The 10035-nt window shown below is 44.5% G+C and overlaps 2 non-coding genes across 2 annotated transcripts; both read left to right on the top strand.

The window, feature by feature from the left end:
* The first annotated feature begins 8767 nt into the window (after positions 1–8767).
* Positions 8768–8839, top strand: Trnai-uau (transfer RNA isoleucine (anticodon UAU)). The gene has a single exon. It is a non-coding gene; the product is annotated as a tRNA-Ile (tRNA).
* Positions 8840–9246: 407 nt separating this feature from the next.
* On the top strand, positions 9247–9317 carry Trnah-aug (transfer RNA histidin (anticodon AUG)). The gene has a single exon. It is a non-coding gene; the product is annotated as a tRNA-His (tRNA).
* Positions 9318–10035: the final 718 nt, after the last annotated feature.

Here is a 10035-nt window from a genome sequence, read left to right as displayed (position 1 = left end):
ATTCCAAATGAAGAAGATGTCATCGAGGAATCGTTTATAAATGATAGGTTTTGGAATGCAATTTGCAATGAACTCTGTTTCCAATGACGCCATAAAGATATTGGCGTATGTAGGTGCCATTTTGGTACCCATGGCTGCGCCGTTAATTTGGAGGTTGTGGCTATTGTCGAGTTCAAAGTGATTGTACTCAAGGACGAGGTGGAGGAGGGTTTTCAGTGTTCCAGGGGTTACGTCCAAGCAGACGTTAGAGTCATCGTAGCATGAGACTGCGGCAAGGATGCCATCAGAGTGAGGAATGTTAGTGTACAGGGACGTAACATCCATGGTGACGAGAAAACTGCACGTGGGGACCTCGCGGCCTGAAACCTCGCGGAGAAAGTGACCTGTATCCTTTACGTATGAGGGGAAAGTCTGCGGGATGTCTTTAATTAGGTGGTCAATGAAACTGGATATTTTTTCCATTGCCGTTCCATTTGAAGCTGAAATTCTGGATGCACTAAAGTCCTTGCTGCGTGATGGAAAAATAACCGATCGGATGTATGAAGCGATGCTGCCAAAAATTCTAAGCCAGGACGTTTCTATCTCCTACCTAAAATACACAAAGAAAACAATCCTGGCGTCCAATTGTATCCAGCAATTGAACAGCAATGGAAAAAATATCCAGTTTCATTGACCACCTAATTAAAGACATCCCGCAGACTTTCCCCTCATACGTAAAGGATGCAGGTCACTTTCTCCGCGAGGTTTCAGGCCTCGAGGTCCCAACGGGCAGTTTTCTCGTCACCATGGATGTTACGGCCCTGTACACTAACATTCCTCACTCTGATGGCATCCTTGCCACAGTCTCATGCTACGGTGACTCTAACTTCTGCTTGGACGTAACCCCTGGAACACTGAAAACCCTCCTCCATCTCGTCCTTGAGTACAATCACTTTGAATTCGACAATAGCCACTACTTCCAAATTAACGGCACAGCCTCGGGTACCAAAATGGCACCTACATACACCAATATCTTTATGGAGTCATTGGAAATAGAGTTCATTGCAAATTGCTGTCCAAAACCTATCATTTATACACGATTCCTCGATGACATCTTCTTCGTTTGGAATAATGATGAGGCAAGCCTCAGCGAATTTATCTCAGAAATTACCTCTCTGCATCCATCAATCAAACTGACCTATCAAATATCAACTGAAACCATAAATGTTTTGGATGTCACACTCATATTGTACAAAGGGAGAGTCTCAACAACATTGTACAGGAAACCCACTGACGGCCAACGACATCTTCACTTCTACAGCAGCCATCCCCGCCATTGTAAAACAAGTATACCCTACTCACAAGCACACCGGTACCGCAGGATTGCTCTGGAAGGGACGATTTCGAAAAACATGCTGAGGAACTAAAGACAACCCTGATTGGTCAAAAATATCCAGAAGAAATTATTGACGATGCGATTAGCCGAGCACGCAATTTACAAAGAGAAGACATTCTGACTGAAACCATAAAAGAAACCCACCATGAGACTAACTTGGTCCTTACGTACTCGTCCAAAACTTCCCAACTAAACAACATCCTGAGACGACATTTTAATACCATAAGGCAGAGTGAGCGCGTGCGGGCTATTTTTCAGCGGCCCCTCCGTGCTGTCTACAGACGGGCCAGAAACTTGAAAAACCTTTTGGTCAGGGCAAAAACAGAAGTACCTGAGCGAAAGCTAGGCTGCCGGCCATGAGGCAAACCGCGCTGTAAACTTTGTCCCCACATGGAGACCACTAACGTTGCCCAGGCCACCAGTTCAACCTTTAAATATGAAATCAAAGACAACCTCAACTGTGACACCCCTAATGTAATCTACAAACTCCGCTGCCTTGTCTGTGAGAAGGAATATGTCGGCCAAACAAAAACATCTTTCCGCGAAAGATTTAATAATCACAAGTCACACGTGAAGGGTCTCCCCGACCTTCCGCTGTCCAGGCATCTCCGACTCTCGGGACACTCGTTTGCAAAAATACAGGCCGTCTTAATTCAGTCCGGCTTCCCCAGCACATACGAGCGGGAACAAAGGAAATCCTTCTTTATACATAAATTTCGGACGTTTGCCGAAGGAATAAATGAGACCAAAGGGAGTTTGAGTTGCTTTCGAATTTGACGTAACCACCCTGAGATGTTTTGAGGGAGGGCGAAACGAATAATCATCCCATAGCTGCATTTTTTTTGTTTTTAGTTTGTGGAGCACATCCTTCGCCCCTGAGGGGATCCGCGTTGTGCCGGCATCTGTGAGACGAGGGGGTCGGTGGGGGGGGGGAAGACGGGAGGGCGGGTGGCGGTACGGGACTGTTTGCGTGGCGACTGCCCCTCCGACGGCGGTGAGGTGATAAATCCTTCTCCGCCTGTGGTTCTTTCCAAGGCGTAAATCGTTTTCTACGCAAACTTTCCAGACCATTTCACTCAGACGGACCCGTACAAGCCTCCGCGCATTGGGGACTCACTGATCCTTTTTTCAAGGCTGTCTACGAATGTTTTGTTTCCCGATCAGTTTACTTCGGGCACCTGCGGCCATGTGGTTCTTGTCTCTCTCTAACGACGGTCTCAAACCGCCAGAAACAAATGCCTCTTTTTCGTTCTTTTTTACCATTCATCACCAGTAGGCAGAGGTTGGCATGCTTCTCTGCATTCCACAGACTTTTCGGTCAGGCTTTCGAGCTTCGATTTTCGAAATTTTATGTATCTCTCTCTCTCTCTTTCCGCACCCAGACGCAGCACGCCGTTTTCTCTGTAGACACACATTGGTTTAACTTTATGCGTCTGTTTTCTGTCTATCAATGCCGCAACCGTGCCTTCTTCCCATTTACAACTTATCTCTTTCCCTTCCTCTTTTCTTGCATTTTCCCACCTTCTGTAGTACAGTTACGACATCTTATTCTTACTCTCCCCCTCTTTTACTCTCCCCGAGAGCTCTCATTGACGAGGGTGAGGATAAAAGGAAGCCCTCGGAGGCAAAGTGTGTATCAGCGTTTTTCTGTGTATTCTAAAATAACCTCTGAAAAAGAAAGGTTCACCTTTCGCAACTGTTGGGAACAATAACACCATTGTTCAGTGTTTTCCAAGTGTGTGCAGCCAAGTTTTGACCTATATATACATATAAATATATATATATATACATAGATATATATGCATTTATATATATATATATATATATATATATATATATATATATATAGATATATATATATATATATATATATATAGTAAGGAAATGAGGGGCTCGTTGAGGAAATACAGAAATATAGGTCAGCAGTCTACGACGCCAAAGGAGGCATAGGGGTGTAGTTAGGCTCTTTTCTTTTTTACTACGGTTAATGAAGTGAACATTTTTTTTAAATATACAGAAGAAAGAAAGAAAAACACGCGCCCAGAGTGGGGACCGAACCCACGCCTTTCGATTACATGTCGAATGCCTTACCAATTCGGCTATCTGGGCGTCTGTGTTCTCCTTCACTTTCTGGGCTATTTATATTTACTAGAAGTGTATCTGACACTTGAGGGTGGTAGCCAGCGCCACTCTGACTACAAGGGGAGAAAGGGACCTTCTTTTCAACCCCCGGGGCGTGACTCCAACGTCTACAGCCTGTCATGAGCGGGTAACTGGCGGGAAGCCCTCTTATGCTACCTAGGCATCAAGGCTGCCAGAACCGAGACCCTCGCTAGGCTTTCGCAGAATAATATAGTACGGAAATGACCCAGGCGGCACAGAAAGTGTGCCCCAAGACCGGCCCGTCTATGGCCGCTTTCTGGCATGTCCGGCAAGCATCCAGGTTCTGGCAGCCACTGATCATGCGTTGAACGGCCAACATTCGGCAACCAGCGCTTCGGTATTTTTCCGTCTGCCCGTGTCCGGACGCACAACGGCAGCTAACCGGCTGCCAGATATTCAGTTCTCTTACGGCTGCTGATGTTGAGAAAGAGAACGGCCGAAGTACGGCCTTAGGGCATCCGTTTTTTCTTCGGGCAGCGGTAATCAGCCGAAGCACGGCAAGCGACCGGCCACAGAATATGCGTATTCTTGCGGCAGTTGGTGTTCGAAAGGAGACCGGCTGGAGCGCGGCTGCCGTGCATTCCTTGTTTCAACGGTGAACCGCGCGTCCGGCAGTAGAATATTCGTTTTATTGGGCAACCAGTGTTATGAAGGATACCAGCCGACGTACGGCCCCAGAATATACGTTTTTCATTCGGTTAGCTGTCCTCGGCCGAATTACGGCAAGCGAATGGCCACAGAATATTTGGCAACCGGTGTTCAAGAGGAGACCGGCCTACGTGAGGTATCTGGTTATTGTCATTTTTTCGGCCAACGGCATACAGCGGAACAACGGCACGCGCCTGGGCGGCGAGAATTCATGCACAGACGTGTTTGGAAGGAGACCGACCGGTTTTTTTCCTGGGGGGAGAAAAAGCCGTTAGGGAGCCGAACGACAGGAACGCGTTTTTCATCCGCTCCGGGTTTCTACGTTTTAAATGAACGAACATCGTTTGTCAAACAGTAGTGAGTGTTCTCGGTGAACGGGCAAGGTGCAAGGACTCTCTGGACATTACAAGGGAAACGTTTAGGCCATCGAAATGCCATTTATTGCCACAAGAAGACTGTGCCACACCGACGGGTGAGCTAAGCCTCGCCAGTCATCGCCGCTACCACGCCTCTGCCGCCGGCTTCATCAACGCATCAGCTCGAGGCTATTCGCCCCCTCAAGAAATGGAGAGCATTGGAGACATCGACCCGGCAGAGATGTCCGATCCGAGATGGAGATTGTTCACCAAAATAACTGGCCTTCATGGGCGTCGAGCAAGCGGCAACCACGCAGGAGCTAAACCGCTACCATGTCAAGGACTCCCCACCAAAGAAAGGCAAGTGCGAGCAAAAGCGCAAGTTATTCTGCTTACAATGAAACTGCGACAAGCAATGTTGCACTATGTTGTTACTGATAAACGTAGAAGAGACTCGCTCGTGCATTGGTAGGATCAACTTCATGCCCTGCACTATGTTACTTCATGGGATTTTACGACTGCCTATTTAGAAAAAAATTATTTTAAATTTGCGATAACAACAGAGCCTTGTCACTGACGAAGCCTAGCTGTTAATTTAGTTCCGATGTTTGAAGGTGAGCTTAGCTACTCCTGGGATATGACTCATTTGGTTAAACATAATCGCCAGCATCCTAGCAAACACGGATATTGTCAGGATTTATTGCTCAACGCGGATTGTTGAGTTCACGCACAATTTGGCTCTTGCAGTAGATAACCTTGAAGTGGTTGACTGTATATTCTTGGACTGCAAAAAAGCAAATGATGGTGTTCCATATCACCTTCTGTGTAGTACATTTCATCCTATGAACTGAATAAATCGGTTTTCGCATTGTTATTACTATTGGCCCTACAGCTTTGTTCAAAAGTACTGTGTAGTTTACCGGACTATAGAAAATGAACGTGATTCCGAATATCTGCAGCTTTATTCGAATTTAATAACATCCTGGTGTGCTGATTCAGAAAAGTTTTTGGAGGTTGAACAGTGTGTTAACGGCACCTTTACAAGAAAACCTCCATTCCAATTGAATACGTATACCGTAAAGTATGCTGCTGTGACAATGGCCGAGGAATATAGATACCTAGGAGTTTATTTAGGGAGTGGTTAGAGGTTAAATAGGCAGGTTCACACCATAAAAGTTACGGCTGCATATGTTTTTGGCTTTCTGAGACGAAATTTCAGTGAACCTCTATCTAACTGAAAAGAACAACCGTATTTCACTCATGTGCGCTCAATCTTGGAGTACGCATGTGTTTTCGTGGATCCCTACACCAAAGAGCTGCTGGATACGCTCGAAAACATACAGAATATGTCAGTGCGATTCGTATTAGGTAATTGGCACGCTCAACTTAGCATGAGAGAAAGTAAAAGTAAACTGAAATGGCAGGACGTGAAAGATCACTGACGAAACCACAGGTTGAACTTTTTTCGTAATATCTACCATTCGAAAACTGGAGTAGAAGGAGAGAAGTATGTCCAAGCGCCATTCTACATATCGCAAATTGGGACCGCTAGCTTAAAGCAAATTATTAACTTTCCTTTAAAGGTGACGCCTTGCGCGATTCATTTTATTTGACATCAATACTGCAGTGTAATTATCTTCCACGTATGATTGCATTAACTGTTTATATTGACGATTTTCAGCGCGCTTTGTAGAATTATTTTGCTATTTTGTCTCGTATTTAATGCTTACTGTTATGTGTCTCCCTTCTGTAATGCATGCAAAGGCAAGCAGGCATCAAATAAATAAATAAATAAAACAATGAATAAATAAATGAATAAAAATAAATAAACAATAAATAAATAAATAAATAAATAAATAAATAAACTTCCAGAGGCGCAAGTTTGCCTCCGACGGGTTGAGAACCCTGCGCATTCAACCTTGACCGACAAAATATTTATTGCCCTATTCGTTGCAGTATGCAAGTTTTCCTGTATGCATGCTACCATTGCTATGTTATTGGTTTCAAACAAATTATGTAACTCTAATTTTACGCCTTTCCTTGCGTGAACACAGAGGAATACAACTGCAGCCACCTGTAGCAGGGCGTCATTCGCAACGCGTCTAGAATTTTTTGAACGTAGTATGACATTAGAAGAAAATTAAGTTCTTTTGGACTATTAAGTGGTGTGGACGTATACTCATGTAAACAACATTACAATAGATTGCAAATGAAAGTACCTCTTCGCTCCTTCTTAGGATCAGCCCTGCGCAAGATCATCAGAAAAGTTGATCGAGTAGAAAATGTCTTTGCAAGAAAAATGGGAAAAACTGGACATACTTTTTTTGTGAAGGAGTTATAATAAATGCTCCTGAGTGTTTTGTTGAGAACCAAAATGCTTCGTAAAGGCATTCACGCCGGTTTTATATACATCAAAATTGGTCAAGCAACTGTTATAAAAATAGTTTATGTAGTCATAGCATGAAAGTGTTCCGGAATATTGCCCTAAAAGAAATTGGCTAAAAGCGCCGCAATTTATCTCTCTGAAATTCAACCCACTAAAGTATGCGCCCTCCCCCCCCCCTCCTTTTTCCCCGTTTATTACAGGTAAGCCGCCCCACAGAGGATATCACGACCTGGACAATACATCTATTCAAGCTCTACAAAGAACTGAATATTTTCTGTGTTCGGCAGTAAAAGATGCACAGCAATTAAAGGAACGACAACTTGTGAGCACTGTTTAATAAATGAAATTTGCTGTCAACTGAGGCTGGTAATTAAGCAAGGCTGCTCTGAAAGCTTGACGGCTGGTGGTTGCGCGCGAGCTCACTTTGATGTGGCTGCATTGGACCCAAAATGCTGGGTTTGTGCTGCTTCTGCACTGCGCGAATGAGTCATCTGCTTGCTCGACATGCAGTGACCGGCCTCAGTACAGTTAACGTACTGTGGCTGAACTCCAATGCCCGTAGCACGGCCGTATTTCCGGTAGCTTTAGTCCGGCTGGAGTCCGACGACCGCATCTCGGCTGTCCTCCAGTGGCCTTACTTCGGCCGTACACGGGTGGCTTTGGAATGGCCGGAGCCCTACGGCTGGAATCTGGCCGTATGACCGTAAGCCGGTCGACTGGCCGACGGACACTGGCCGTTGGACAGCCATGGGAGTACGGCCGTATAAGGCCAAAAGGCCCACATTTGGACATGGGCCGAACATGGCTGCCGGAAAACGGCCGGACAGAAAATCACCGGCCAAAGTACACCGGCCTGTTTTAGGCCGAACAGTCCTGTGCTGCCTGGGGAGGGGCTCGTTGAGGAAATACAGAAATATAGGTCAGCAGTCTACGACGCCAAAGGAGGCATAGGGGTGTAGTTAGGCTCTTTTCTTTTTTACTACGGTTAATGAAGTGAACATTTTTTAAATATACAGAAGAAAGAAAGAAAAACACGCGTCCAGAGTGGGGACCGAACCCACGCCTTTCGATTACATGTCGAATGTCTTAGCAATTCGGCTATCTGGGCGACTGTGTTCTCCTTCACTTTCTGGGCTATTTATATTTACTAGAAGTGTATCTGACACTTGAGGGTGGTAGCCAGCGCCTCTCTGACTACACGGGGAGAAGGGGACCTTCTTTTCAACCCCCGGGGCGTGACTCCAACGTCTACAGCATGTCATGAGCGGGTAACTGGCGGGAAGCCCTCTTATGCTACCTAGGCATCAAGGCTGCCAGAACCGCGACCCTCGCTAGGCTTTCGCAGAATAATATAGTAAGAAAATGAGGGGCTCGTTGAGGAAATACAGAAATATAGGTCAGCAGTCTACGACTGCTGTATATTTAAATTCTTCTGTATATTTGTATATTCTTCTGTATATTTTAAAAAAATGTTCACTTCATTAACCGTAGTAAAAAAGAAAAGAGCCTAACTACACCCCTATGCCTCCTTTGGCGTCGTAGACTGCTGACCTATATTTCTGTATTTCCTCAACGAGCCCCTCATTTCCTTACTAAATTATTCTGCGAAAGCCTAGCGAGGGTCTCGGTTCTGGCAGCCTTGATGCCTAGGTAGCATAAGAGGGCTTCCCACCAGTTACCGGCTCATGACAGGCTGTAGATGTTGGACTCACGCCCCGGTGGTTGAAAAGAAGGTCCCCTTCTCCCCGTGTAGTCAGAGTGGCGCTGGCTAATACCCTCAAGTGTCAGATGCACTTCTAGTAAATATAAATAGCCCAGAAAGTGAAGGAGAACACTGTCGCCCAGATAGCCGAATTGGTAAGGCATTCGACATATAATCGAAAGGCGTGGGTTCGGTCCCCACTCTGGGCGCGTGTTTTTCTTTCTTTCTTCTGTATATTTAAAAAAAATGTTCACTTCATTAACCGCAGTAAAAAAGAAAAGAGCCTAACTACACCCCTATGCCTCCTTTAGTGTCGTAGACTGCTGACCTATATTTCTGTATTTCCTCAACGAGCCCCTCATTTCCTTACTATATTATTCTGCGAAAGCCTAGCGAGGGTCTCGGTTCTGGCAGCCTTGATGCCTAGGTAGCATAAGAGGGCTTCCCGCCAGTTACCCGCTCATGACAGGCTGTAGACGTTGGAGTCACGCCCCGGGGGCTGAAAAGAAGGTCCCCCTCTCCCCGTGTAGTCAGAGTAGCGCTGGCTACCACCCTCAAGTGTCAGATACACTTCTAGTAAATATAAATAGCCCAGAAAGTGAAGGAGAACACAGTCGCCCAGATAGCCGAATTGGTAAGGCATTCGACATGAATCGAAAGGCGTGGGTTCGGTCCCCACTCTGGGCGCGTGTTTTTCTTTCTTTCTTCTGTATATTTAAGAAAAATGTTCACTTCATTAACCGTAGTAAAAAAGAAAAGAGCCTAACTACACCCATATGCCTCCTTTGGCGTCGTAAACTGCTGACCTATATTTCTGTGTATATATACATCTATATATATATATATATATATATATATATATATATATATATATATATATATATATATATATATATATATATATATATATATACATATATATATATATATATATATATATATATATATATATATATATATATATATATATATATATATATATATATAGCCCGAGAAGGAATACTTGGCTACTGCTTAAATATTCAAAAACTTGGGTGCGACCACTTGGAAAACACTAACAAAGAATTTATTTCGACAGTTTCGTCCAGTGGCCTGGTCTGCTTCACGGAAAATTACAAGTGACTGAATATGCTCTACGATACACACTTCACGAGAGACGGGAATTTTGCCCTCTACCTCTCTTTCTTGCCAGAAAAGAAACCAAATAAATGAAAGCAACCATGTACAATAATCTCAGCGGCACATATACACGTCTCTACCCATATATATATATATATATATATATATATATATATATATATATATATATATAGCGAATCAGAATAGGAAATGAGGGGCTCGTTGAAAATAAGACAGAAATAAGAATTGGCAGTAAAGATAGCAACGGGGAGGATTTATTTGGTCA

This window comes from Haemaphysalis longicornis, unplaced genomic scaffold, assembly GCF_048455015.1.
Source record: "Haemaphysalis longicornis isolate Haplotype H1 unplaced genomic scaffold, Haemaphysalis longicornis Haplotype H1 scaffold_13, whole genome shotgun sequence".
In the NCBI taxonomy this organism is placed as follows: domain Eukaryota; kingdom Metazoa; phylum Arthropoda; class Arachnida; order Ixodida; family Ixodidae; genus Haemaphysalis; species Haemaphysalis longicornis.
The sequence above is the reverse complement of the archived record's forward strand: the minus strand, read 5'-3'. Positions and strand labels throughout refer to the sequence as shown.